A 24,792-nucleotide genomic window follows, 5' to 3' on the forward strand; every position below is an offset into this window, starting at 1 on the left:
CCTTGTGAACTGATATTAAATGCTTAAATAACTTCTTGATTTACTTAAAGTTTTGATAACATCTCAACACTTAGAACTGTAAGAACCTTAAACTATTTTGCATGATGTTTTTTCATCTTCTGTATTTTTGTTTTATAGAATTTGGCTTTTGATTTCCATATCAGTAGGTCATCCTCAACTGGTTCAAATTTTACTGTCCTCTACTTATCTGTGTCTATATGTAAATTAAAAAATGAAACCACAGTCATCCACTAAAGCCAAATGTTACCATCAACCTTGCTTCCCAGCTGCTGGTTTGTGGTTCACTAAAGTGTTAAGATACTGATTTTTTTCCTTCAATCCTCTGGGCAGCTCTGCAGGGCCCAGACAGACCCAGACCCTAGATCAGAAGCCAAAGGCCAGAAGCAACCTTGTCTGTTCACCCAAAATGCAACAAAAACATTTTCATTTCCTATGTGTAGCACCACAATAAAAAGTCCATGATGCACTACCCTAAATAGCACTGCTCAAAGATTCTACCTTGTTCCTCTTTTATTGAACTTGGTAGATTCTGACTCTGGAAACCTATAAAAAATATTGTTTTGCTGGCATATTGGTAAAGGGAGCTAAGCTTTCCTTTGAGTTTGAATTCAAAGAATTCCAAAAACTCCAAAATTTACTTTTTTTTTCAGTATTGAGATAAAATATTTTCACTTGTCTCTTTCCCTTGAAAATTGTTTTTATATTCTTTTACTCCCTCTTAGGAAAATGAATTTTAGCAAGTGTTGGCTGTTAAAAAAATGTGAATTTTCAGGGTAGAGCATATTATACATGACTCATTAACAAGATCCTACAGTCTTGTAACATGGAGATGTGAGAAATGTTGCCGAGATAACACAACCTGGCCCTTGGAAAATTTGTAAGGGACACTGCAGAAAGAGGGGAATTTCTTCCCATGACGATGCCAATGAACTACCAAGAACCTGCCTGTTATCCTCATTAGCAATGGTTATTCAACACTTCAGATTTTAAATTGCAGAGAGAAAATTCTCATATAGGTGCTCTCACGTTGCAACTTACTGTTGACACAGGAAACACCATTTTATGGCAAGCACTAATCCTAAGTAGGGTCTGTGCCCAGTTTACATGAAGATTTCTTGGAAATCTTATCCATGAGCCAGGATAAAGTAATTGAGTATCAATAGTACCAGAAATCTGGCAATTTGTTGGCTAAAGTTTAAATTTTTCAACTGATCAATTGCTTCAAGATGCTTGCTTTCAAAGGATAAGATTTCCTATTTTATTAACAATAACCAGTCAGATACAAGCTCAAAACTCTGCTCTGTTTCTGAAGTCAGGACAGGAGACTTTTCAGAGCACTTGTTTTTCCTAAACTGGAATATTCCTTTGAATCTCACACTAAGTGCTGCCTTTTTCCTTGTGAGGTCAGCACGGCCTCTATCTCAGAATACAGGTAGGTCAACGAAAACACTCTCATGTATTTTCAAACATCATGGGATCTTTGAGGTGAAAACTCTTATACATGGTTGAAAGCACTATTATTAGAAGTCTTTTTGGAAGCTTATACCATTTTGGTCAGAACGAAGATACCTGCTGAAGAAAGGGATTACAAGGCTGTGGGGAGGCAGAATCAAGCGGTTTAGAGCAGCTGGCACACTGCTTAGGCTGCCCTGTGCTAGATGTACACCTTCCAAAACGGGGAATAAAACAGAGTCGTTTAAAAGCATTTGACATTTTGAGCAGTCAGAAGTGTTTAATTCAGGGGAAAAAAAACAAACTTGTACTTGTAGAATTCAAATTAATGACTGCTATAGTAAAGAGTTTTCAACCAGGAGATAAATAAATATTTGCTGATTTTTTAAATTACGCATAAGATTGACCCTTATTGACCCCAGTTGTTTTTGTTTCAGTCACTAAGTCAGGTCTGACCCTTTTCAACCCTGTGGACTGCAGCACACAGGCTCCTCTGTCTTCCATTGTCTCCCAGAGTTTGCTCAAATTCATGTCCATTGAGTCAGTGATCCCATCCAACCATCTCATACTCTGTCACCCCCGTCTCCTCCTGCCTTCAATCTTTCCTATCAAGGTCTTTTTTAATGAGTTATCTCTTCACATCAGATGGCCAAAGTATTGGAGTTCCAGCTTCAGCATTCATTCATTCCTTCCTATGAATATTCAGGACTGATTTCCTTTAGGATTGACAGGTTTGATCTCCATACAGTCCATGGGATTCTCAACAGTCTTCTGCAGCACCACAGTTCAAAAGCATCAGTTCTTTGGTGCTCAGCCTTCTTTATAGTCCAACTCTCACATCCATACATGACCACTGGAAAAACCATAGCTTTGACTATACAGACCTTTGTCAGCAAAATGATGTGTCTGCTTTCTGATACATTGTCTAGGTTTGTCATAACTTTTCTTCCAATGTCTCTGCTTTCTGATACATTGTCTAGGTTTGTCATAACTTTTCTTCCAAGGAGCAAGTGTCTTTTAATTTTGTGACTGCAGTCAGGATGCTCAGTGATTTTTGGAGCCCCCCAAAATAAAATCTGTCACTGCTTCCACATTTTCCCCATCTATTTGCCATCTATTTACTTTGGCCACCTGATGTGAAGACTTGACTCACTGGAAAAAACCCTGATGCTGGTAAAGACTGAAGGCAGGGGGAGAAGGGGACGATAGAGGATGATGTGATTGGATGGCATCACTGACTTGATGGACATGAGTTTGAGCAAGCTCTGGGAGTTAGTAATGGACAGGGAAGCCTTGCATGCTGCAGTCCTTGGGGTTGTGAAGAGTCGGACACAACTGAGAGACTGAACTGAAATGAACTGATTTGCCATGAAGTGATGGGACCAGATATCATGATCTTAGTTTTCTGAATGTTGAGCTTTAAGCCAGCTTTTTCACTCTCCTCTTTCATCTTCATCAAGAGGCTCTTTAGTTCCTCTTCACTTTCTGCCATTAGAATGGTATCATCTATATATCTGAGGTTGTTAATATTTCTTCCAGCAATCTTGATTCCAGCTTGTGCTTCATCCAGCTCAGTATTTTGCATGATGCTCTTCATATAAGTTAAATAAGCAGGGTGACAATATACAGTCTTGAAATACTCTTTTCCCAATTTTGAATCAGTCCATTGTTCCATGTCCAGTTTTAACTGTTGCTTCTTGACCTGCATACAGGTTTATCAGGAGACAGGTAAGGTAGTATGGTATTCCCATCTCTCTAAGAAATTTCCAGTTTGTTGTGAGCCACACAGTCAAAGACTTCAGCGTAGTCAATGAAGCAGAAGTAGATGTTTTTCTGGAATTGCCTTGCTTTTTCTGTGATCCAGTGGATGTTGGCAATTTTATCTCTGCTTCCTCCGCTTTTTTGAAATCCAGCTTGTACATCTGGAAGTTCTCCATTCACGAACTGTTGAAGCCTAGCTTGGAGGATTTTGAGCATTACCTTGCTAGCATGTGAAATCAGCTCAATTGTAAGGTAATTTGAACATTCTTTGGCATTGCCCTTCTTTGGGATTGGAATGAAAACAGAATTTTTCCAATCCTGTAGCCATTGCTGAGTTTTCCAAATTTCCTGACATATTGAATGCAGCACTTTAACAGCATCATCTTTTAGGATTTGAAATAGTTCAACTGGAATTCCATCACCTGCACTAGCTTTGTTCATAGTAATGCTTCCTAAGGCCAACTTGACTTCACACTCCAGGATATCTGGCTCTAGGTGAGTGATCACATCACTGTGTTATCCAAGTCATTAAGACCTTTTTTATGTAGACATCCCATAAGTGTCTCAGGCATTTTTTGGCAATTCCAACCAAAGAACTCTTGATTCAGTGAGCCAAAGGAATGGAAAGAGATCCATGGAATACAGGTGGGTAGTAATGAACTGGGTGTGGAGCTGGTTTCTGAGAATCTGGGATCCTACTGATTTGCTCTCGGAATTTGCTATGTCACACTCCCAGCTATTTCTGATCTGTGTAGCAGACCTGAATTCTGCCTACAGTTTAGATTATAGAGAAAAGAAGTGATGTCAATTCATTTCAATATAGGATTTCTTTTTTTCTTTCTTCCAGGGAGAGTCAAGCTTCCTGGGGATATGGCACAGATGTATAAAATTTTTCCAAAGGAGCCTCATATTTTGTAAGTGTTCAATAAATATTAAAAACAAGAATAACCTAATGAGATGGTAACGATAACCCTATATGCAAAACAGAAAAAGAGACACAGAAATACAGAACAGACTTTTGAACTCTGTGGGAGAAGGCGAGGGTGGGATGTTTCGAGAGGAATCAGGTGGAGAGGGAGGTGGGAGCGGGGATTGGGATGGGGAAGACGTGTAAATCCATGGCTGATTCATGTCAATGTATGACAAAACCCACTGAAATGTTGTGAAGTAATTAGCCTCCAACTAATAAAAAAATTAAAAAAAAAAAAAGAAGGAAAAAAAAAAAAAGAATAACCTAATGACCTAATGTGCAATCCTATAGAGTCCTTCAACTTAAGGAGCTGAAAATTCTCATAAATTGAAATGTCAGCTATATAATAGTTTAATATCATAGATAGGACCCAAACTAGTAGTCAGAAGGCCTATGTTCACATCCCAGCTCTGCTACTGAAAGCTCTATAAATGCAGACAAGTCACAAACTTTTCAATAGTCAACATACCTACTTATGAATCCCTAATTTCTCAGATTTACTGTAATAATCCAACAATATTCTTTTAAAATTGGAAGGCCCTATAAATTGAACATCTGTATAAGATGTGATGGTATTCTCACATCTTAGTCAACATGACTTACTAGATATAATTTAAGATACTTTATAATAATTAAATATTTATTGAATATAGCACTCATTTTAACTCTTAATCCAACTCAGAAAATATTACTTTGAGTCATCATCACGGGTAAAGAATTCACAAGGCAGATATTCCCTATCCTCAAGGTAGTCATAATCTAACAAAGATGACAGACCCAGATATAACCACTCATTTATTTGGCAAATATTTGCTGAATTCCTACTAGATAACAGGCATTGTTCTACAAATATGAAAAGGTCCTGTACCATTACATCAAGAAGCTTGTATTTCATTAAGAAAGGGGAAATTTTTTTTTTAAATCTGCAAATTATTCTGTACGATATATGAATGCTTTAATGGAAGTACGCATAACAGTTTAAGAGTAGAAGTGGGAAGGAAACGATGGGGAGGACAAGAAGGTGCTAAAGCATGACTAGTACAACTGGTGAAAAGCCCAAGATAAAATTTATGTTAAATCCCCACCTACGTGGCTTTTTCCAAGTTACTTGGTTCCTCTACTAGTTTCTAGACAGGTAAAATTGGGGGTGGGGGGGACGTATTATCTTCCTCATAGGGCTTCTTTATGAATTAAATGAGACAATGAAGAAAATAGTATTGCCCCTAGTGCATCATAAATGCTTAACAAGTGTCTAATTACTGTTATCACATATATGTCCCATCTATATTCTCTCTGAATGCCTAATAAAATGTTATATATGTAACTGGTTCTCTAAATTCCTAGCTACAGTCCTACAGAATCATTATTATGAACATCAATCTAAAGGATTATCATCATAAATATCTATTCCAACAACAGAACACTGAAGAGGTAATTTCTGTCTACTAAATTAATACCATCCACTTACTTTCTTAGTCGTTTGATTTTTTCTTCTATGAGCAGAACGAAGAAAAAATAAATGAGAAATAAAATACATATATTTATAAATCATTGACTGGGCGTTCTAATTAACAGGATCTGACTTAAGCCAGATAAATCTATTAGTTATGATAATCACTATATATTTTTATTTAAAAAGCTCATGCATACTTTTTTGGAACTTTTCATCATAGTTAATGTAAAATTATTGCAGTTTTGTAGGCTCTTGGGAGATAACTGAAGGAGTCTGTACACATATACACAAAAAAATTGGATCTGAAGAAATCATTTATCTAAAGTGAGAGGTAGGATTCAAGAGGAAGAAATGAGCTTTGCATTTTTCTATTAAAAATCAGAAGCCAGCTCTTCACTACTGGGGAAATTAACCAAATATATTTCTTTTTCTATATTATTAGCCAAAGTGAGATAAGAAATCTCTTGATTTTAAAGCTTTAAGAGGCATTTGATTTTCTAAAAGGACAGTCTGAATTCTTTATGCTGATATAAATTTAAAGATATAAATGACTCAGTTACGCATGCAAAAACATTCATCTCAATTTTTAAAAGATCTAAAAAACTGTCCAGTTTATATTTTTATGACAAATAAAAAATAGCATTCAACTGACTTTTTTTCCTATATGCGTCTATTTTTTTTCCTCTAGTTTTTTCAAGATATAATTGACAAATAGCACTGTACTGGTTTTAGGTGTACAACACAATGATTTGATATATGTATATATTGTGAAACAATCACCACAATAAGCTGAGTTCATATTCATCACCTCACAAAGTTACAAACTGATTTTTCTTGTGGTGAGAAGTTTTAAGATCTTACTGTTGTGGCCACTTTCCTATATATGATACAGTATTGTTAGCTATAGTCACCATGCTGTACATTACACTCCAGAATTTATTCAACCAACTTTATTTTTTGCTTCTGCTCACTCTCTTTTTTCCTTTCCTCTCTCCTTTCTCTTCCCCTCCACCCTCCCCTCTTTCCCTCTTTTCTTTCATCCTTTCTATTCCTCCTCTCTTTCTTTTTTCCTTTCTCTTTATCCCTACCTTTCACTTTTTTTCTTTATATAGCCAGGGACCAGGATCTTTCCTAAGGGCTGGCAAAGAAACAGTGAATAAGATGGACATGATTCCTTCCTCAGAGCTTACAATCTTCTATGGAAAACTGCTAATTTAATGAATGTTTTTATCACAACATTAGAAGTGTGATAGGCAGGTATGTATAGCATAGGACAAGAGCACTCTGCTGTGGAGTGTTTAGTTCATGAACAAGAAACAACAGTTCATTATCCACGGTTTTCAAAGTTGCTTTACAATATACTATGCGGGTATTTATGTATAAGTATATAAAAACAAAACTACAACATAAGCAGACTTTGACTCACAGTATCCCAGGGTGATTAGGTTTAAGTATCTTGGCTCACTTTAACTGGCTTAATCTTCTTCGCCAGACATTTATAAAATAAAGGAACAAATAAAAGAAGGTTAAAGACAAAAAAAAACATCCTTTTGTATCTATGTGGGGATAACCTGAAACTTTTCCAGTAATGCCTAACCTTTCTAAAGAAATGTCACTGCACACATTTGGATGTCTGAAACTAGTCTGGATTTTCAAGTCTCAAAGTATCAGTTATGACCTAATAAGACCTGTGCCATCTGTTTTCTTCTTGCTTAGAGAAGCTTTTTTTAGTTTATTCTAGAAGGACATATTTTAAATGTATTTCTTCCCACACAAATTTATATGTAGGTTGGCAAGCTTTCTCAAAGATCAACACTTCTGACTTCATCATAAGTCAGAAGTGTTTTTTTTCCCTACAATATAATCACCAATGGCTGTTTTTCAAATGCTTTTTATAAGTTTTGATCCTGACCAATTAGCAACTAAAGCCTTACATGGACTGATTAGTTCTGAACAAACAAACCTCTTGCCATAAAATATCAACACTTCTTAAAGGGTAACACATCCGCAATTACGGTTCAGTTCTAATCTACTGTGCCTACTTGTCTTCTGGGAAGATGGCGGCCGGCCAGGCAGGAATATCCAGGCTTATTTGAAAGCTCGCTCTGGTTGCCTAGCAAATCTCCTGTCATGGGAGTCGGGCAGCCTGGCCTCTGCAGATCCTGAGCACCCAGCAGACACCCTCCTTCTCTCAGGTTGAGGTCCAAGCACAAAGGCTTTTTAAATAAGAGAATAGTTTCTCCTTTTCTGTAATCAGCCCATATACATTTTTAACACAAAGCATTATAAAGTTTGAAATGGGGGGAAAGTTTAATATTTCTAGATCAGTAGAGTTTCCTGACCAATTTCTATATAATACCAGCACAAGACATATAAAGCAGAATGCCTTTTTTTTTTTTTTCAAGATGGATAGCAAAACTAAATTTTCCAAAAACTCAAATTATATCCATAGAATATATATGTAAAACTAACAGCAGCTACTAGATATCTTGTAGATATCTTGCAGCAGCAACGGCCTTTGCAAATTCTCAGTCATCCATGGAACATTAAACATCCATCATTTTCCAAAGTTCTGTCATGATTGTAAGTCTTCAACCATTTTTAGAAAAAACAAACTCTGGAATAACATCATTACAGGCAACCCTGGGTCAGCATGGCCACCATTACGTATCATAATGCAGAGTCAAGTCTCTACATTCATAGAGACATAATATATTAATAGTACTATCTTGCAGATATAGTACTAGAATGTCTAAAATGCAAAAGATACATTTTTCTTGACAATTCTACTTTTCTAGTATAGAATGCTAATCAACAACACATTTTCTGTTTTCCCCTTCCTCTCTCTCTCCCTCTCCCTCCCCTCCCCTCTATCTCTCTTGTGCGATTTCAAGAAAGTTCTGGGAAGCAGCTTGGTGATGGAAAAATATTGTCTGAGAGTCAGGGCACTTGAATCGAGACTCTTCTCAGACACCACCTGGTTGCATGGCTTTACTTTTCTGCACCTCAGTTTCCTCATCTGAAAAAGGACAAGATTGGCCAAGGTAATTTTAGGATCTTTCCTGGTTCCAGCATTTTATATCTTGGCTCTAGGATAAACTGAAGAGAATCAGCAGCTACTATGAGTTGGAAAAATAAGAGTAAAGGTTGGAATAATGTCAAATCTTGGAAGTTTGTTTAAATGCAGAAAATATCTGTGGCAGGAATCTCATCTTGCTCCTCCGCCCAGCACGTGCTAGGGTCCAGGCAAGGCTGTGCATGTTGGACAAACTGGTGACACAGGGCTAGAGGGGGTTTTGTGTTCTGCTGAAGGGAAAGAAGGAGAAGGCTCCAGGAAGAGAATGGAATAGATGATGTCTCCCTCAGTACACCTCTAAGAAAGAGGTGTCAGTCTACGGACTGCGATGGTTCAGAGGGGGAGTCCCTGCTGCTTCTGTGTCTGCCTGCTAAGGTGGGCCCCAGGGAGGGCACGGAGGGCTTTCTCACTTACTACGGACAGACGTGAGGGGAAGCAAACCCCACTGCTGGGCTTTGGCAGACCTAGGAGAGCTGGAAGACAGCACCCTGGCTCCTCCAGTGAAGGCATATTTGGACTATAATAGTAATAACTTACCTTCATTACTGGAGAAGCAAATGGCAAACCACTCCAGTATTCTTGCCTGGAGAATCCCATGGACAGAGGAGCCTGGCAGGCTACAGTCCATGGGGTTGCAAGAGTCAGACACAACTTAGCGACTAAACCACCAACACCACAACCTTTATTACAGTTTATAACTTATAGCATCTTACAGTTTTTGTCTCATTCAGTCAGTTCAGTTGCTCAGTCGTGTCTGACTCCTTGCGACCCCATGGACCGCAGCACACCAGAACTCCCTGTCCATCACCAACTCCCAGAGTTCACCCAAACTCATGTCCATTGAGTTGGTGATGCCATCCAGCCATCTCATCGTCTGTTGTCCCCTTCTCCTCCCACCTTTGATCTTTCCCAGCATCAGGGTCTTTTCAAATGAGTCAGCTCTCCACATCAGGTGGCCAAAGTATTGGAGTTTCAGCTTCAGCATCAGTCCTTCCAATGAACACCCAGGACTGATCTCCTTTAGGATGGACTGGTTGGATCTCCTTGCAGTCCACGGGACTCTCAAGAGTCTTCTCCAACACCACGGTTCAAAAGCATCAATTCTTCGGTGCTCAGCTTTCTTTATAGTCCAACTCTCACATCCATACATGACCACTGGAAAAACCATAGCGTTGACTAGATGGACCTTTGTTGACAAAGTAATGTCTCTGCTTTTTAATGTGCTGTCTAGGTTGGTCATAACTTTCCTTCCAAGGAGTAAGCGTCTTTTAATTTCATGGCTGCAATCACCATCTGCTGTGACTTTGGAGCCCCCCAAAATAAAGTCGGCCACTGTTTCCACCGTTTCCCCATCTATTTACCATGAAGCGATGGGACCAGATGCCATGATCTTAGTTTTCTGAATGTTGAGCTTTAAGCCAACTTGTTCACTCTCCTCTTTCACTTTCATCAAGAGGCTCTTTAGTTCTTCTTTGCTTTCTGCCTTAAGGGTGGTGTCTTCTGCATATCTGAGGTTATTGATATTTCTCCTGGCAATCTTGATTCCAGCTTGTGCTTCTTCCAGCCCATCGTTTCTCATGATGTACTCTGCATATAAGTTAAATAAGCAGGGTGACAATATACAGCCCTGGCGTACTCCTTTTCCTATTTGGAACCAGTCTGTTGTTCCATGTCCAGTTCTAACTGTTGCTTCCCCTCCTGCATATAGGTTCCTCAAGAGACAGGTCAGGTGGTCTGGTATTCCCATCTCTCAAAATTTTCCAGTTTGCTGTGATCCACACAGTCAAAGGCTTTGGCATAGTCAATAAGGCAGAAATAGATTTTTTTGTTGGACGCTCTTGCTTTTTTGATGATCCAGCAGATGTTGGCAATTTGATCTCTGGTTCCTCTGCCTTTTCTAAAGCCAGCTTGAACATCTGGAATTTCACGGTTCACGTATTGCTGAAGCCTAGCTTGGAGAATTTTGAGCATTACTTTACTAGCATGTGAGATGAGTACAATTGTGCAGTAGTTTGAGCATTCTTTGGCATTGCATTTCTTTGGGACTGGAATGAAAACTGACCTTTTCCAGTCCTGTGGCCACTGCTGAGTTTTCCAAATTTGCTGACATATTGGGTGCAGCACTTTCACAGCATCATCTTTTAGGATTTGAAATAGTTCAACTGGAATTCCATCACCTCCACTAGCTTTGTTCGTAGTGATGCTTTCTAAGGCCCACTTGACTTTGCATTCCAGGATGTCTGGCTCTAGGTGAGTGATCACACTATCATGGTCATGAAGATCTTTTTTGTGTAGTTCTTCTGTGTATTCTTGCCACCTCTTCTTCATATTTTCTGCTTCTGTTAGGTCCATACCATTTCTGTCCTTTATTGAGCCCATCTTTGCATGAAATGTTCCCTTGGTATCTCTAATTTTCTTGAAGAGATCTCTAGTCTTTCCCATTCTATTATTTTCCTCTATTTCTTTGCATTGATCACTGAGGAAGGCTTTCTTCTCTGTCTTTGCTGTTCTTTGGAACTCTGCGTTCAGATGCTTATACCTTTCCTTTTCTCCTTTGCTTTTCACAGGTATTTGTAAAGCCTCCTCATATAGCCATTTTGCTTTTTTGCATTTCTTTTTGTTGGGGATGGTCTTGATCCCTGTCTCCTGTACAATGTCACGAACCTCTGCGCATAGTTCATCAGGCACTCTATCAGATCTAGTCCCTTATATACACCTTTGAATACTGTGCCTCTTGTAACTGACTGTATTTTTCTCCATGCTTTGACTGCTAGAAAGCTCAGAGCCTAACCTGCAGCCTCGCTCTCAGGGTTACTGTGTGTCTTTGTACAGGTGTGCACTGCACCACTCCAGGGGGTGCTGTGTTCTCTTCTGAGTAGGTGTCAGAACCATTTAATCAAGGCAGAGAAACAATCTGTTAGTCACCCTTATTATTCTTTCCTCCTACATCCAATGGATCAACTTAGTCTTTCCACTGTGTGACCCAGACATTCCTTAACCACGTCCTGTTCTCCGCAACCCACTGCAGCTGCCACAGTTCACCTCCTCACCATATTCTACAGTTGCAGTAGCTTCCCAGCAGCTCCAGACATGTATAAAAAAGCAAAAGATTTTTTTTCCTCTCCTGGATGGCTCAAGAATTATGTGAATCAATTTTCCTCTCACTAATGCTTTTTTTTTTTTTTCTTTTTTCACTAATGCTTTGACTAGCTCAATATTACATACTGACAGGACGAAACCCAAGGTCTGCATCCAGGCTTACAAAGGCCTCCCCGTCTGGCCCCTGACCACCTCTCCAGGTCACCGCCTGTAATCCCCAGCGCTGTCCTGTACTTGCAGACCTCCTCACACACCCACTGTGCCAGGCCTGCTCGCCGTTTCAGATATTGTTCCATCAGTTCCACTTGCATCTCTCCTCCTCTGCCTCGAGAAAATCTACTGCTGTCTCCCCGATAAGACTACATTTCGGAGGCAGTGTGTTAGTCACGCAGTCACGTCCGACTCTCTGTGACCCCATGGACTGTAGCCCGCCAGGCTCCTCTGTCCATGGGATTCTCCAGGCAAGAGGACTGGAGCGGGCTGCCATGCCCTCCTCCAGTTGGAGGCAGTCTATGTCTAATTGGTCTTTGTTTTCCCAGTACCTAGCAAGACAATGGTTGGGGAGTAAGAGGGACAAATTACTATATATAAAATACATAAGCCACAAGGATATATAGCACAACACAGGAAACACACCCAATATTTTATAAGAACTACAAGTGGAATATAACCTTTAAAAACTGTGAAACTATTTTGACCCCCTGAAGCTTATATAATAATGTACATCAAGTATACCTCAATAAAACAAAACATTGGAATTTTTTAGACATTTTTTAAATGTCTTGGAATTGTGAAACATCAAGGTTGGGAAACTGTCACACTGAGATTTCAGGATACCAACTCTGTATCTATAATTGTAACCTGAACCCAGCAGGCAAAGAGTTAACAGTCATACAAGGCACCCCTAAGTTCATGGGGAACTCTAACTTATCTCTAAGATAGATCCCACCTCCCCTTCTTCCAAATGTACTGGAGACAGAATTAAACTGACCTAGTGATGTTAATAATAATTAAATACAGCTACATTGATGAACTCTATTAGAATTAGACTTTAATGAGCCTAAAGGTAATAATAAATGTTGCTCTGAGAAAGAAAATGAGTTCAAGATATTTAGGCTTGTGTCCTCACACACAGGTCATAAGCCCTGATACCTGGGGCCTGTATTAAAAGTAGAACTTCTGATATTTAAGTAACAACAATGAACAGTGACTAGCCAAGAAAAAAAAATGCAGTAACTGGAATGGGCTTTGGGGGTGGAAAAAAAAAATCAATGCATTATTTCCAAGTAGGCTGGGCTTTTAAGGCCAACAATCAAGTGATTTGAGGCTGGCACAACAGTGGCTGGTGAGTCTAGGCAGCAATTCATATCTGATGCATATGGCTGAGTAGTAAACTATATCTGACGCTTCACATGCTAGTAAGTCCCGGTACTGAAATCGTATTTCCTTGTGTTCTCTTGCCAAGTCAGCAATGTTTTCCATCCTGATGCTTCTCTAAATCACATTTGTTTAGTTACCATGGCACTGAAATGACCACATTCTTGAAACTTTGGTGCCCTCCACAAAATTAATTAGATTGTAAACAGAAATTCTAACGAAGTGGTACATCTCACCATGTGATGGAATTAGCAGTGCAGGTGGGAGCATATGCCATGGAAGGAAAAGGACAATCACCCTCACTTCAAGAAAAACGTCGGTTATTGGATCACTACAGGTACAAAGACTGTGTACTAGGTTTTATGTGCCTTGGATAGCAATTTGCAGAATAGTTTTCTGAATCCTGGTCGTATGTTGGCTACTCACCTTCAGCGCACAACACTGGGGCTTTTGCAACTGAAAGGCTGACGGAAACAAGACAGGAGAGAAGCTGCCTTGCTGCCTGCAGAGGGGCCTAGAGGAAAACCTCCCTCAGAACAGCGCAGATGCCAGCGGGAAAGACCGCCACTTCCTAATCACTGAGCCTTACTTACCTGGCCAGAGAAGACGTACTATAAGAGGGAATCCCTCTGTATCTGTTTAGAGATCCCTCAGCCCTCCGCCACGTCCACCCAGAAATGCTCTGTCATCCACAGCGGGACGAGCACGGATGGCCCTGTCAAGAGCCTAAGAAGATGGGCATGAATGCACGGGGGCAGGAGAAGAAATGCCGGCGGGCACAACTGCTCCAGCACTGAGCAAGTTCTCGCCTTTTTGTTCTGAACCCCTGTTGGCTTCTGTGTTGCCGGTACACTAGATGCACATTTGGGGAAGTACTTCTACCTTATCAAGAGCCACGTGGTTATTAACAATGAATTAACTCCGAACGCTTGCGGCTTTGTTCCATCCTGCATAATAACACCTAAAAGGCAATGCCAAATTAAAAAGTTCTATACTCCTCACTGCAATTGTGCCACGAGACTTTCTTCTGCTGATTCTAGATCCCCATACTCTGCAAATAAAAAATGGGCAATGATTTCTTGCAGACCTCTACCATCCTAGAGTTAGGGCATACCCATGACAGAGGGATTGTTTTTGATATGTCTGTAATTTTGCATTGATCTGTTGGTCCTTAATCCAGTGACAGAGGGATTATTTTTGATATGTCTGTAATTTTGCATTGATCTGTTGGTCCTTAATCCACTGTAGAATACTACACACCCATACAAAGCCCCTGGGTACTGCCCTTCACATTTAAAGCTTTGATTTACTGAGAGATGTGTAAAACCTGATGTATCTAGGCAGCTCCTGTCAACTGCGTGTGTACTAAAACACAGATTACATAGGAGAGCAAATTATTCCAGCTGAGATCAGCATTAACTGAAACTTAGAATAACAATCCCCTCAAAACTTTCTTGAAAAACTTATCACATGAACTCCATTGGCTTTTGTCTCATGGTTTGTCCTGTGTGTATCTAGTACAGCCTATTGAGATATCTGTCCTTTCCTCATGCTAGGAACTTTTCATAAGCAGAGGTTCAGGAAGTTAAGGAAAGGAGCCTCGTCATAGAGGGGCACAAAGGTTTGATGTTAGAGCGTCTCCTCTCCAACGTGTCTGCAGTCTCTAGCTATGTCCTCAGCTATACTCAATAGCCAGCATCTGTATGCATCTATGTTCGAGGAGGGATGGCACAGGTCAATTAACCACCTTTTTTTTTTTTTAATATTTAGATCTAGGGAGAAACCTTCAAGGTTTTGGACTATGTGTGAAATTTGATTAAAACACCAACTATCTGAAGTTGCCACCATGTTGTGTGTATGGCAGAAACTTTTCCCCCCAAACATATGCAAGGATCTTGGATATTGCAGTTCCTTTATTATATATCATGAGATGTATTGCTTTATTTACAGGATTTACTTTGTACTGTAGCACATATCTATAATAAAAAATGCATGCATAGATAAAGCCAGCCAGTCCAAAAATACATGGTGAAAGTGTGTAGATGATATTTCCAGTAACACCATCTTATTTCTTCCTAACAGCCTGAGCCTCTTAGCTGTCTGAAGTCCCTAACACAAAGTGATTCTTGTAGGACATGAGTTTAAAATGTAAGACAATACTTCATCTCTCCATCCTGTTACAATAGCAGCAATTAAATTCACAACTAACAGAAATCAAAAAATGCCAGGAGTTAACGTACTGGAAAAGACTGTCAACCCTCTTTGGTTTTATAAACAAATATAATATATGTCTCTTTGTATAAACATGTACATCCTAATCAAATATGTGGGTAGAACATATATAGGTCCCATAAACATGTAGGTAGAAAAGAGTTAAAAGCAAAACCTATTTGACCATCCTGTCAGACTAGCCAGTAAACAGTTGGGAGTTTCCTCAGGAAATTTTTCAGGAGGATAAAGTAAGAAGTACCACCAATATAGCATGTTTTTACTTGCAGAAGGGATCAGCTACCTGTGCATCTTGGGGCAGACAGCCAATCTACTTTTTTCTCCAAAACTGAAGGAGTTCTTGAGGGAAGGAAACAGCTCTGCACATCCTGTAAAGGTACGTCCACTTCAGAGAGTCTCTGACTAGAACTGGTAACAAAAATAATTTAGCAGTAACAAATCTGCATATGGTTAACTGGAATTACAAAGTGGCTAAAACAATTAAACTGAAGTACAAAAAATGTTTTTCATGAGTTTTCCCTTGATCTTCACTCCTCCCTTATTTGTTTAACCATTTTATGAGCATATGTTAGTCACTAATGATGCAAAGATGAATTCAACACAGTTGGCTACCTGCAAGGTGATCCCAGGGTAGTGAAGGAAACAGCCATATAAACGGTAATTATGAAATAATGTGTTAAGTAACAAGGATAGGCACACAGTATTATGAAAATAGAGAGCTAATTCATTCAGGGCCAAGACACCTCACCATCTTAGGAGGGAGAGAGTTGTATATACAGGGAGAAGCCAGAGTGAAGACAGGTGACCCAAAAAAGTATACATACATGCATATATGTGAAGAGTAAGCAATTGGTGTTACTAGAGTTTAAAGCTCAAATAGTAAGAAGGAAAAAAGATAAGGCTAAAGAATTAGAGCATCATTGATAAAGGATCCATTTTCCCAAAATTAAACAGTATTTGCTTTAGTCTGAAAGGAACAAGGAAACACTGGAGGGTTTTAATCAGGAAGGTAGCAAGGGCCAGTGTGTGTTTTGCCAACATCACAACAGCTAGCAAATGTGTGGAGGACAGATCTGAAAGTAAGGTTCTAGGGACAGAGATGGGGACAGCATTATCGTAATAAAGGCAGGAGAATCTCAAAGGATGCAATCACAGAATGAGAAGGCAGTGAAACCCTAGAGCATGCCAACACTTAGAGGCTAGGTAAAGAACTCGGGTGGATTTTAATAACCATCTTCCTTGGCTAGAGGAGATTCTTCCCTTTTTTAAAAAAACTTTTTATTTTGTATTGGGGTATAGCTGATAACCTGGAGGATGGCATGGCAGCCCACTCCAGTACTCTTGCCTAGGGAATCCCGTGGATGGAGGAGCCAGTGAGCTGCAGTCCACGGGGTCGCAAAGAGTCGGACACAACTAAAGCGACTAAGCATAGCACAGACAGCATAGCTGATTAAACGGTTCCCAGGTGGTGCTAGTGGTAAAGAATCTGCTTGCCAACGCCGGAGACATAAGAGATGCAGTATTCTTGCCTGGAGAGTCCCCATGGACAGAGGAGCCTGGCAGGCTACAGTCCATGGGGTTGCAAAGAGTCGGACATGACTGAGGCAACATAGTGCGCACGCAGAGCTGATTAACAGTGTTGGGACAGTTTCAGGCGGACAGCAAAGGAACTCAGTCATACATATACATGTATTCATTCTCCCCCAAACTCCCCTTTTATCCAGGCTGACACATAACATTAAGCAGAGTTCCATGTACAAACTTCTATACTGTAGGTGGAGATTATTCTTGATTTGGCCAAGGAGCCCACCTACAACCTGGTTATCCCATGATTAGATTGGTGTTCAAAAAACAAATGGTTTCATATGTGTATTTCGAACATACTCACTTGACTTCAGATTTATTTCATCCTCAGCAAAACTGTTCCAGTATGCAATTTTAATAAAGTTGGAGTAGGAAATGCATATTTCTTATTAGATCACACTAAAGCTACAAAGAGTTTTCTTGATGGTTAAATTACCTTGCAGAGGAGAGAGAAAGAGCGCAGCCAACAACCGCCTTTCCTCTGTTCCATGCTGGGTTATTTATTCTTAGAGGCTGTGTACAGTCCAGGACAGAACAAGTACCTGGTAGCGTGCCCGCCGTAGGTGCCAAGAACTGTTGTATCTACTCTGTGTGAAGCTGGATCACTTAGATAACAGTTGTTTTTCTTGATGTGGGTGATCTCACCCACTCCAATGACTTCAACCACCAGCTGCACACAGATGAATTCCAAATCTTTCCCTCTCTCCTGAGCTCTGGAGCCTTACCCATAATTGCCAACGAGACACTGTGGATATTCTCCAACAATCTCCCACTTCAAATGCACAAAAGTAAGCCTGTTATCCTTCTTGTACACCTCTTCCTTCTTCTATAGTCACTATCTCCAAGCATGACCCTAAAATTTGCTCAGTTACCCAGGTCAGCTCAGATTCTTTTTTCTCCTATACTACCTGTATAACCACCTAATCCTACAGAATCTAATTATTCTGATCAATGGGCTTCATCTCCTCTTTTCTACTTCTCATCCTCTGTCCTCTCCCAGCCTTCAGGTCCCTCACCCAACCAATCCTGTCTCCAGGGCTTGATCATATTATTCCTTAAAGGTGTAAAATGGTTTTAACGGATTCTCATTGCCTTTTGAAAATTCTAGCTACTTCAAGGTCACAAGTCCCTCCATGAGCTGGCTCCTGCCTAACTCCATGACAATGTATCTCATCTGCAGCTCTCCACCCTCAGGTGCCCCACTCATGCACACCCCGAGGCCCTGGTTGCAGCAAACTCTTGCTCTCAGAGGATCTTACAGGCCATGCTGGTTTATGCCTTAAGGCTGCTCCTTCTTAGAACATGTCCTGTTTGCCCCTGCTCCATCCAGACAGAAGCCTTCCTGTATTCATGCTTCAGTTTACGTATTTCATCTTCCAGAAAACATTCTGATCACCCCTGTATATCTCCCTTTTTGTCTCCATTATTGTCTACACCATCGTCTACAAAAACACTTAGAACATCATATCATACTAATTGTATCACATATTTGACTCTTTCTATAATAATGCAAGCTTTTTGAAGAGAAGAACTTTTTAATATTCATCTTTGCATCCCAGGAGCCTAGTTTGATTCATGGCACTCCCTTAACTGATGTTCATTGACACCAAAGCAGTTTTTAAAAACTCATATTCAGATGAACACATTTTTCTCTTTTCCTTTAATTACTTTGTTATTTTGTAGCCAAAATATGGGGCTGGGGGCTGACTTAGTATGGTGACTGCAGAGATTGAGGTCAAAGTCCAACTCTAACTGCAGATGGCTGATACAGCACAGACCTAAAGGACAGGGAGGCCCAATCCAAACTCTGAAGAATAAATGTCATGCTCTATTAGCACTTCCTGTCATGTCTGTCCCTTATATTTGCTCTCCCTCACTCAGTGTAAGTATTCATTAACTAAGTCTTTTTGAATAAGTATTCAATAAGTATTTTTAAAGATCTCATTGTGCTCACATGAGTAAAGCATTATCTGCATTTTCAAACAACATATTCACACTGGGAACATCTTGCTAAAACTGGCAAAGCAAAAAGCATTTCAGTTTGCTACTGCTATAGAAATCTTAAAATGTATATTTAATTTTATGATAGCTTACATTTTAAGCTAGGCAGTATGGTTGGTACAATTATATTTTTTATATGCAATTCGATGAACTTAAGAATCTAAAGTAGTCATTGAGACACCTGAACAAGAATTAAATCATTTCTAATTTATCCAGTAATCACTAACATAACAATACATGTCATACCTTTTGGCAAATACCAAACTAGATGTACTGAGTTTAAAAGGCAAGTGAAAATCTTATTCCAATGTTTGCATTAAGTCTTTTTTAAAAAACAAGGAACAGCTTATTTTATCAACAAAGTAGATTTAGGAAAATGCAATCCATAAAATTTCCTTTTAAAAATTACTCTCTTGTTCCACAGAGTCTAATTAGATTCTGTTTCATTATAATTTTATCTGAACTCTATATGCTGTGCAGAGCCTTGTAAATGAGTCATAGCATAACTATTCCCACTTTGCAGCCAGTTCTCCAGAGAAGCGAAGGAGAAAAGCAACAACTGCCTTTTAAGGAAATCAAACCTGTTTCTAGAGATAAACCTCTGTCCATTTCTATTCGAACGTATTCTCAACAACCAAAAAATAGAACACTATAAAATACAGATCTAATGGGTGAGCCACCTGGCCAAGTATATCTGTAGATTTATTTAATGTTTCTCCTACATTATAATCTATTACAGATAAACACATTACATAAACATGTGCACCTGGCCACATGTGAAGTGGTGAAAAATGAAAGGATATTTCTTTATGTAAACATTGAAACTTCTGGTTGCAGTTCAGGATTATATTTTGGCTACTTTATTAAAGAAATTTGTTTTCAAAAGTAAAAAAGAAAACTTGCAGTTTCGAGGAAACTTGTAAAACATGGAATTTGTATTGCAAAGAATCTGAATAGAGAGCTAAATGGGAAAGACTCTAAAACGTAGGGCCACGCAGTAAACACTGCTGAGTTAGCTCCTCTCTGCCCAGCTCTATAATTTGATGGGAAAATGATCACCTTAATTTGGACTTTTCTCTAACTCTGCTCATTCACTGAATTTGAAAAGTGAGAGAATGTCAAATTTTAGTATATGGAGGCTTGAAATTTAGCTAATTTTCCAAATATTTTGCAATTGTTTTATTCTCCTTACATTATACCAAAATATGCCTGCCACCAGTCTTTTTCTCGCTGTCTTAGAATTAACTAGAAAAATGACTCCTGGCATAATCAATTTTTTCTTTTAAATAAAGTACAAGTGATTGATATTTATCCATTACCACAAATTCATTTTTACAGACTGAAATATTTTTAGTGTTGCTCCCTGGACGTCATACATAAAAAGGAACACACATGTACATGTATGTACATATGGCTACATAGTATAAAGATAGGTTTCATTTTTTTACTAAATTCTTTCCTACTTCACTTATCCAAACAACAAAGCTACAGCTGAAGAATTCAAAAATTAAAAAAACTGGATTCCTAGCTATTGTCACAACACCCTGATGCCATTATTAAGTCAGAAAATTGCAATGGCTGAATTCTATAAATGTGAGGTGGTGGTGGCAGATGGCGGGGGATTGCTTTTAACCAGGTTACTTTTAATCTCCAAGATGATTAAAACAAAATTTTTGAAAGTAGCAGAAATTTCCTGGAATTGAAAGAACACCACTTTTTAAGAAAAATAAAAAGGTTTATTGTAAACAATAAATCTGGAAAACATCTTGGAAAAAACATTTTAAATAATAATTACAAAAACTCAGATCTTACAGAAAATATAGGTGTATATTTCTTAGACTTTAGTGTAATAAAATATTTTTCTAACAAGATCCAAAAAATTAATTATAAAAGAAGATAATTGATACTTTTGGCTATATTGAAATTGTTGTTCATCCAAAGAAACCTTAAATAACATGAAAAGGTTATAAACTTTGTGAGTTCATTTAGTATACATTCAACTGACAAGGTTTATTATATGAAGAATGGGTAAAGTTCTTATACTAATCAGTCAAGAAGGACACAAATAACCTAAAAGAAAAATATTCTAAAGATATGAATAAGCAATTCACAGAATAAAAAACACATATTGCCAAAAAGCAAATGAAGAGATATTTGAATTACCTTGTGGTCAGAGAAATACAAATCAAGACCACAAGAGATAATATTTTACTGCCAAAGGAATGGCAAAAATTAAAAAACCTGATCAAGTGTTGGAGAAGATGTGGAGGTATAGGGTTCCTTAGGCATTGCTGGTGGAATTGTAAGTCATGTATCTATTTGAAAAATAGTTTTTCCTCCTAAGCTGATCATTTTCAAATCTGTGACCCAACAGCTCTACTCCTGACTTTATAGCTAAAAGAAACCCTCACCCACTTGCAACAGGAGATGTTCTAGCAGCACTGCTCAGAACAGCAAACACCTGGAGCAGCCCACATTTCCTTTGAAAAGAAAATGATAGGTAAACTGTGAGATGTTCACATAGTAGAAGGTTACACACCCAACACAACAAGCAAACAGGTTGCAGCCATATGGATATAGGCCAGTGGTAACATATTGAGAAAAACAAAATCTCCAAAGACTAAATGCAGTATGATGCCCTTCTTATAAAGTTAAAAATAATTAAACTTAAAATATCTCTTTCTTAAGAATGCATAAATATTCAATTCTGTCTCAGTCCCAAAGAAAGGCAATGCCAAAGAATGTTCAAACTACTGCACAATTGCACTCATCTCACACACTAGCAAAGTAATGCTCAAAATTCTCCAAGCCAGGCTTCACCAGTACATGAACCGTGAACTTCCAGATGCTCAAGCTGGCTTTAGAAAAGGCAGAGGAACCAGAGAAAAAATTGCCAACATCTGCTAGGATCATTGAAAAAGCAAGGGAGTTCCAGAAAAACATCTATTTCTGCTTTATTGACTACGCCAAAGCCTTTCACTGTGTGGATCACAATAAACTGTGGAAAATTCTGAAAGAGATGGGAATACCAGACCACCTGACCTGTCTCTTGAGGAACCTATATGCAGGTCAGGAAGCAACAGTTACAACTGGACATGGAACAATAGACTGGTTCCAAATAGGAATAGGAGTATGTCAAGGCTGTATATTGTCACCCTGTTTATTTAACTTATATGCAGAGTACATCATGAGAAATGCTGGGCTGGATGGAGCACAAGCTGGAATCAAGATTGCTGGGAGAAATATCAATAACCTCAGATATGCAGATGATACCACCCTTATGGCAGAAAGCAAAGAACTAAGGAGCCTCTTGATGAAAGTGAAAGAGGAGAGTGAAAAGGTTGGCTTAAAACTCAACATTCAGAAAACTAAGATCATGGCATCCGGTCCCATCACTTCATGGCAAATAGATGGGGAAACACTGGAAACTGTCAGATTTTATTTTCTTGGGCTCCAAAATCACTGCAGATGGTGATCGCATCCATGAAATCAAAAGACACTTACTCCTTGAAAGGAAAGTTATGACCAACCTAGACAGCATGTTAAAAAGCAGAGACATTGCTTTGCCAACAAAGGTCAGTCTAGTCAAGGCTATGGTTTTTCCAGTGGTCACGTATGGATGTGAGAGTTGGACTATAAAGAAAACTGAGCGCCGAAGAATTGATGCTTTTGAACTGTGATGTTGGAGAAGACTCTTGAGAGTCCCTTGGACTGCAAGGAGATCCAACCAGTCCATCCTAAAGGAGATCAGTCCTGGGTGTTCATTGGAAGGACTGATGCTGAAGCTGAAGCTCCAGTACTTTGGCCACTTGATGCAAAGAGCTGACTTATTTGAAAAGACCCTGATGCTGGGAAAGATTGAGGGCAGGAGGAGAAGGGGACGATGGAGGATGAGATGGTTGGATGGCATCACCAACTCAATGGACATGGGTTTCGGTGGACTGCGGGAGTTGGTGACGGACAGGGAGGCCTGGCGTGCTGTAGCCCATGGGGTCGCAAAGAGTCGGACACGACTGAGCAACTGAACTGAACTGAAATATTCAATTAAACTATATAAAGAGAAAGGCAAGTAATAATAAATAAAGAATTCAGGATGATGCTTACCTTGAGTCCAGAGAGGCAGGATAATATAGTGGGAGGTAAGGGCGGGTTATCTTTTTTAGTTTTTGGTTAGGAAGTTGAGATCACATGTACTTATGATATTGTTAAAAATAGCTTAAGAAGTGTGCTATGAACTAAGGATTATAATTATTCCAATTCTGTGTTCATGTTGTCCAAATCATCCAAATAAATTAAAATTCACAGTCTCCAGCTTAGACACTTTTCGAAGGCACTGTTTTTTAGAACAAATAATAGCCTTGTTTGTTTTCCTGTTCTTTTTGTTGAAATTTTTTTTACATCTAATATTTTCTATTAGTTAAGAATATTTCCAAATATCAAAATAAAATACTTAGCACTAAGTTCAATGGATTTAATCCTTCCCAAACAACTCTAGCTTTGCTATAAGAGTAATTACCTTGTCTTTTTCTCTTTCTCCTGCTAATATTCTAAAAAACACTTTCCTAAACCTCTTTTCTCTCAAAAAGATGCCATCTTCACTCTTTCTGTTTTCTCAGCCAAATCCTCTTATGTGTCAATGTATGGTCTTATCATTCTTTTTCTTAAACCCTGAAGTATTTGTCACTGATAAGCCATTCCTTAAAATACTCTCCTTTCTTAACATACCAGAAATGCTTATGATCTTTCTGTCTCTCTTGTGACCTCTGTTAACTTCTTTCATTGGCTTCTTTTTCTCTGTCCAAACTTTATATATTGATCTTCTCCAAGATTCTGTCCTGTATCCTCTTTGCTTCTTGCTTCTTATGTTTCAGCCATTTCCCCAGATAATTTCTAGTACTGGTAACTTTCCCAAGCCCAGACTAATACTCTTAACACCATTACACAGCAACTTCTGGATGTCCAAATTCAATTTATTTAGAATGAAATTTATTTTCTTTTCTCCATAATTGCTTCTTTCAATAAATGCTATATCCATCCCTTTGTCTTCCAAGATAAAACCTGCAACTACAGTCCACTCTTCCCCTTTTCTTGCCATCCACAGCTATGTATTTCTAATTTGTCTGTGTGTCTTCTTTTTCAGCCCCAGTGCCCTCAGCCTAATCTAGAGTCTCATTATTTATTTGTCATTGGTGGGGGTGGTTTAGTCACTAAATCTGTCCGACTCTTGTGACCCCATGGACTGTAGCCCTCCAGGCTCCTCTGTCCATGGGATTTCTCAGGTAAGAACACCGGGGTGGGTTACTATTTCCTTCTCCAGGGATCTTCCCAAACCAGGGATCAAACCTAGGTCTCCTGCATTGCAGGCTGATTCTTTACTGACTAAGCCACTGGAGTATTCTAACAACCTCCTTCCTAATTAGTCTCTGTCCTCCAAGTCGCACCTTTCAGTCCTAAATCTGTCAGACAGGACTGACAGATGACTGTCAGCCATCTTTCTAAGCATGCTCTAGATCATGCCAGTCCCCTGTTTAAAAATCTTTAATGAGAACCTGAAAGAGTTTATAACAAACAAGATGATGCATCTGAAAGGAAGAAGACAGTGACTTTTAATCCCTGGTTCTTCTCAGTTTCTCAGTTAATAAATTCAAGAGAGTCTAAAATTTGGTATCTTTTCACTCTTTCCATGAAGGTGAGATGTGAAGATCTTCATTATAGCCTTTCTTACAAAGATTTGAGTCTGACACAAAATGCTTCATGCAAACCATAGAA

At 39.0% G+C, this 24,792-nt stretch overlaps 1 protein-coding gene and 1 long non-coding RNA gene across 3 annotated transcripts in view; one reads left to right on the forward strand and one right to left on the reverse strand.

Annotated features, from left to right (window-relative positions):
• The window catches only part of LOC133071613 (uncharacterized), a 352,151-nt gene that overhangs the window by 302,718 nt on the left and 24,641 nt on the right, over positions 1-24,792 (forward strand). Inside the window, exons 9-10 of the long non-coding RNA XR_009696472.1 lie at positions 4,082-4,148; positions 15,708-15,814. This is a non-coding gene — a long non-coding RNA (uncharacterized LOC133071613). The remainder of the gene's footprint in view (positions 1-4,081; positions 4,149-15,707; positions 15,815-24,792) is intronic.
• SYNPO2 (synaptopodin 2) overlaps positions 1-24,792 on the reverse strand; it is a 200,804-nt gene that overhangs the window by 155,512 nt on the left and 20,500 nt on the right. The window lies entirely within an intron of this gene.

Source organism: Dama dama, chromosome 17 (genome assembly GCF_033118175.1).
Source record: "Dama dama isolate Ldn47 chromosome 17, ASM3311817v1, whole genome shotgun sequence".
In the NCBI taxonomy this organism is placed as follows: Eukaryota; Metazoa; Chordata; class Mammalia; order Artiodactyla; family Cervidae; genus Dama; species Dama dama.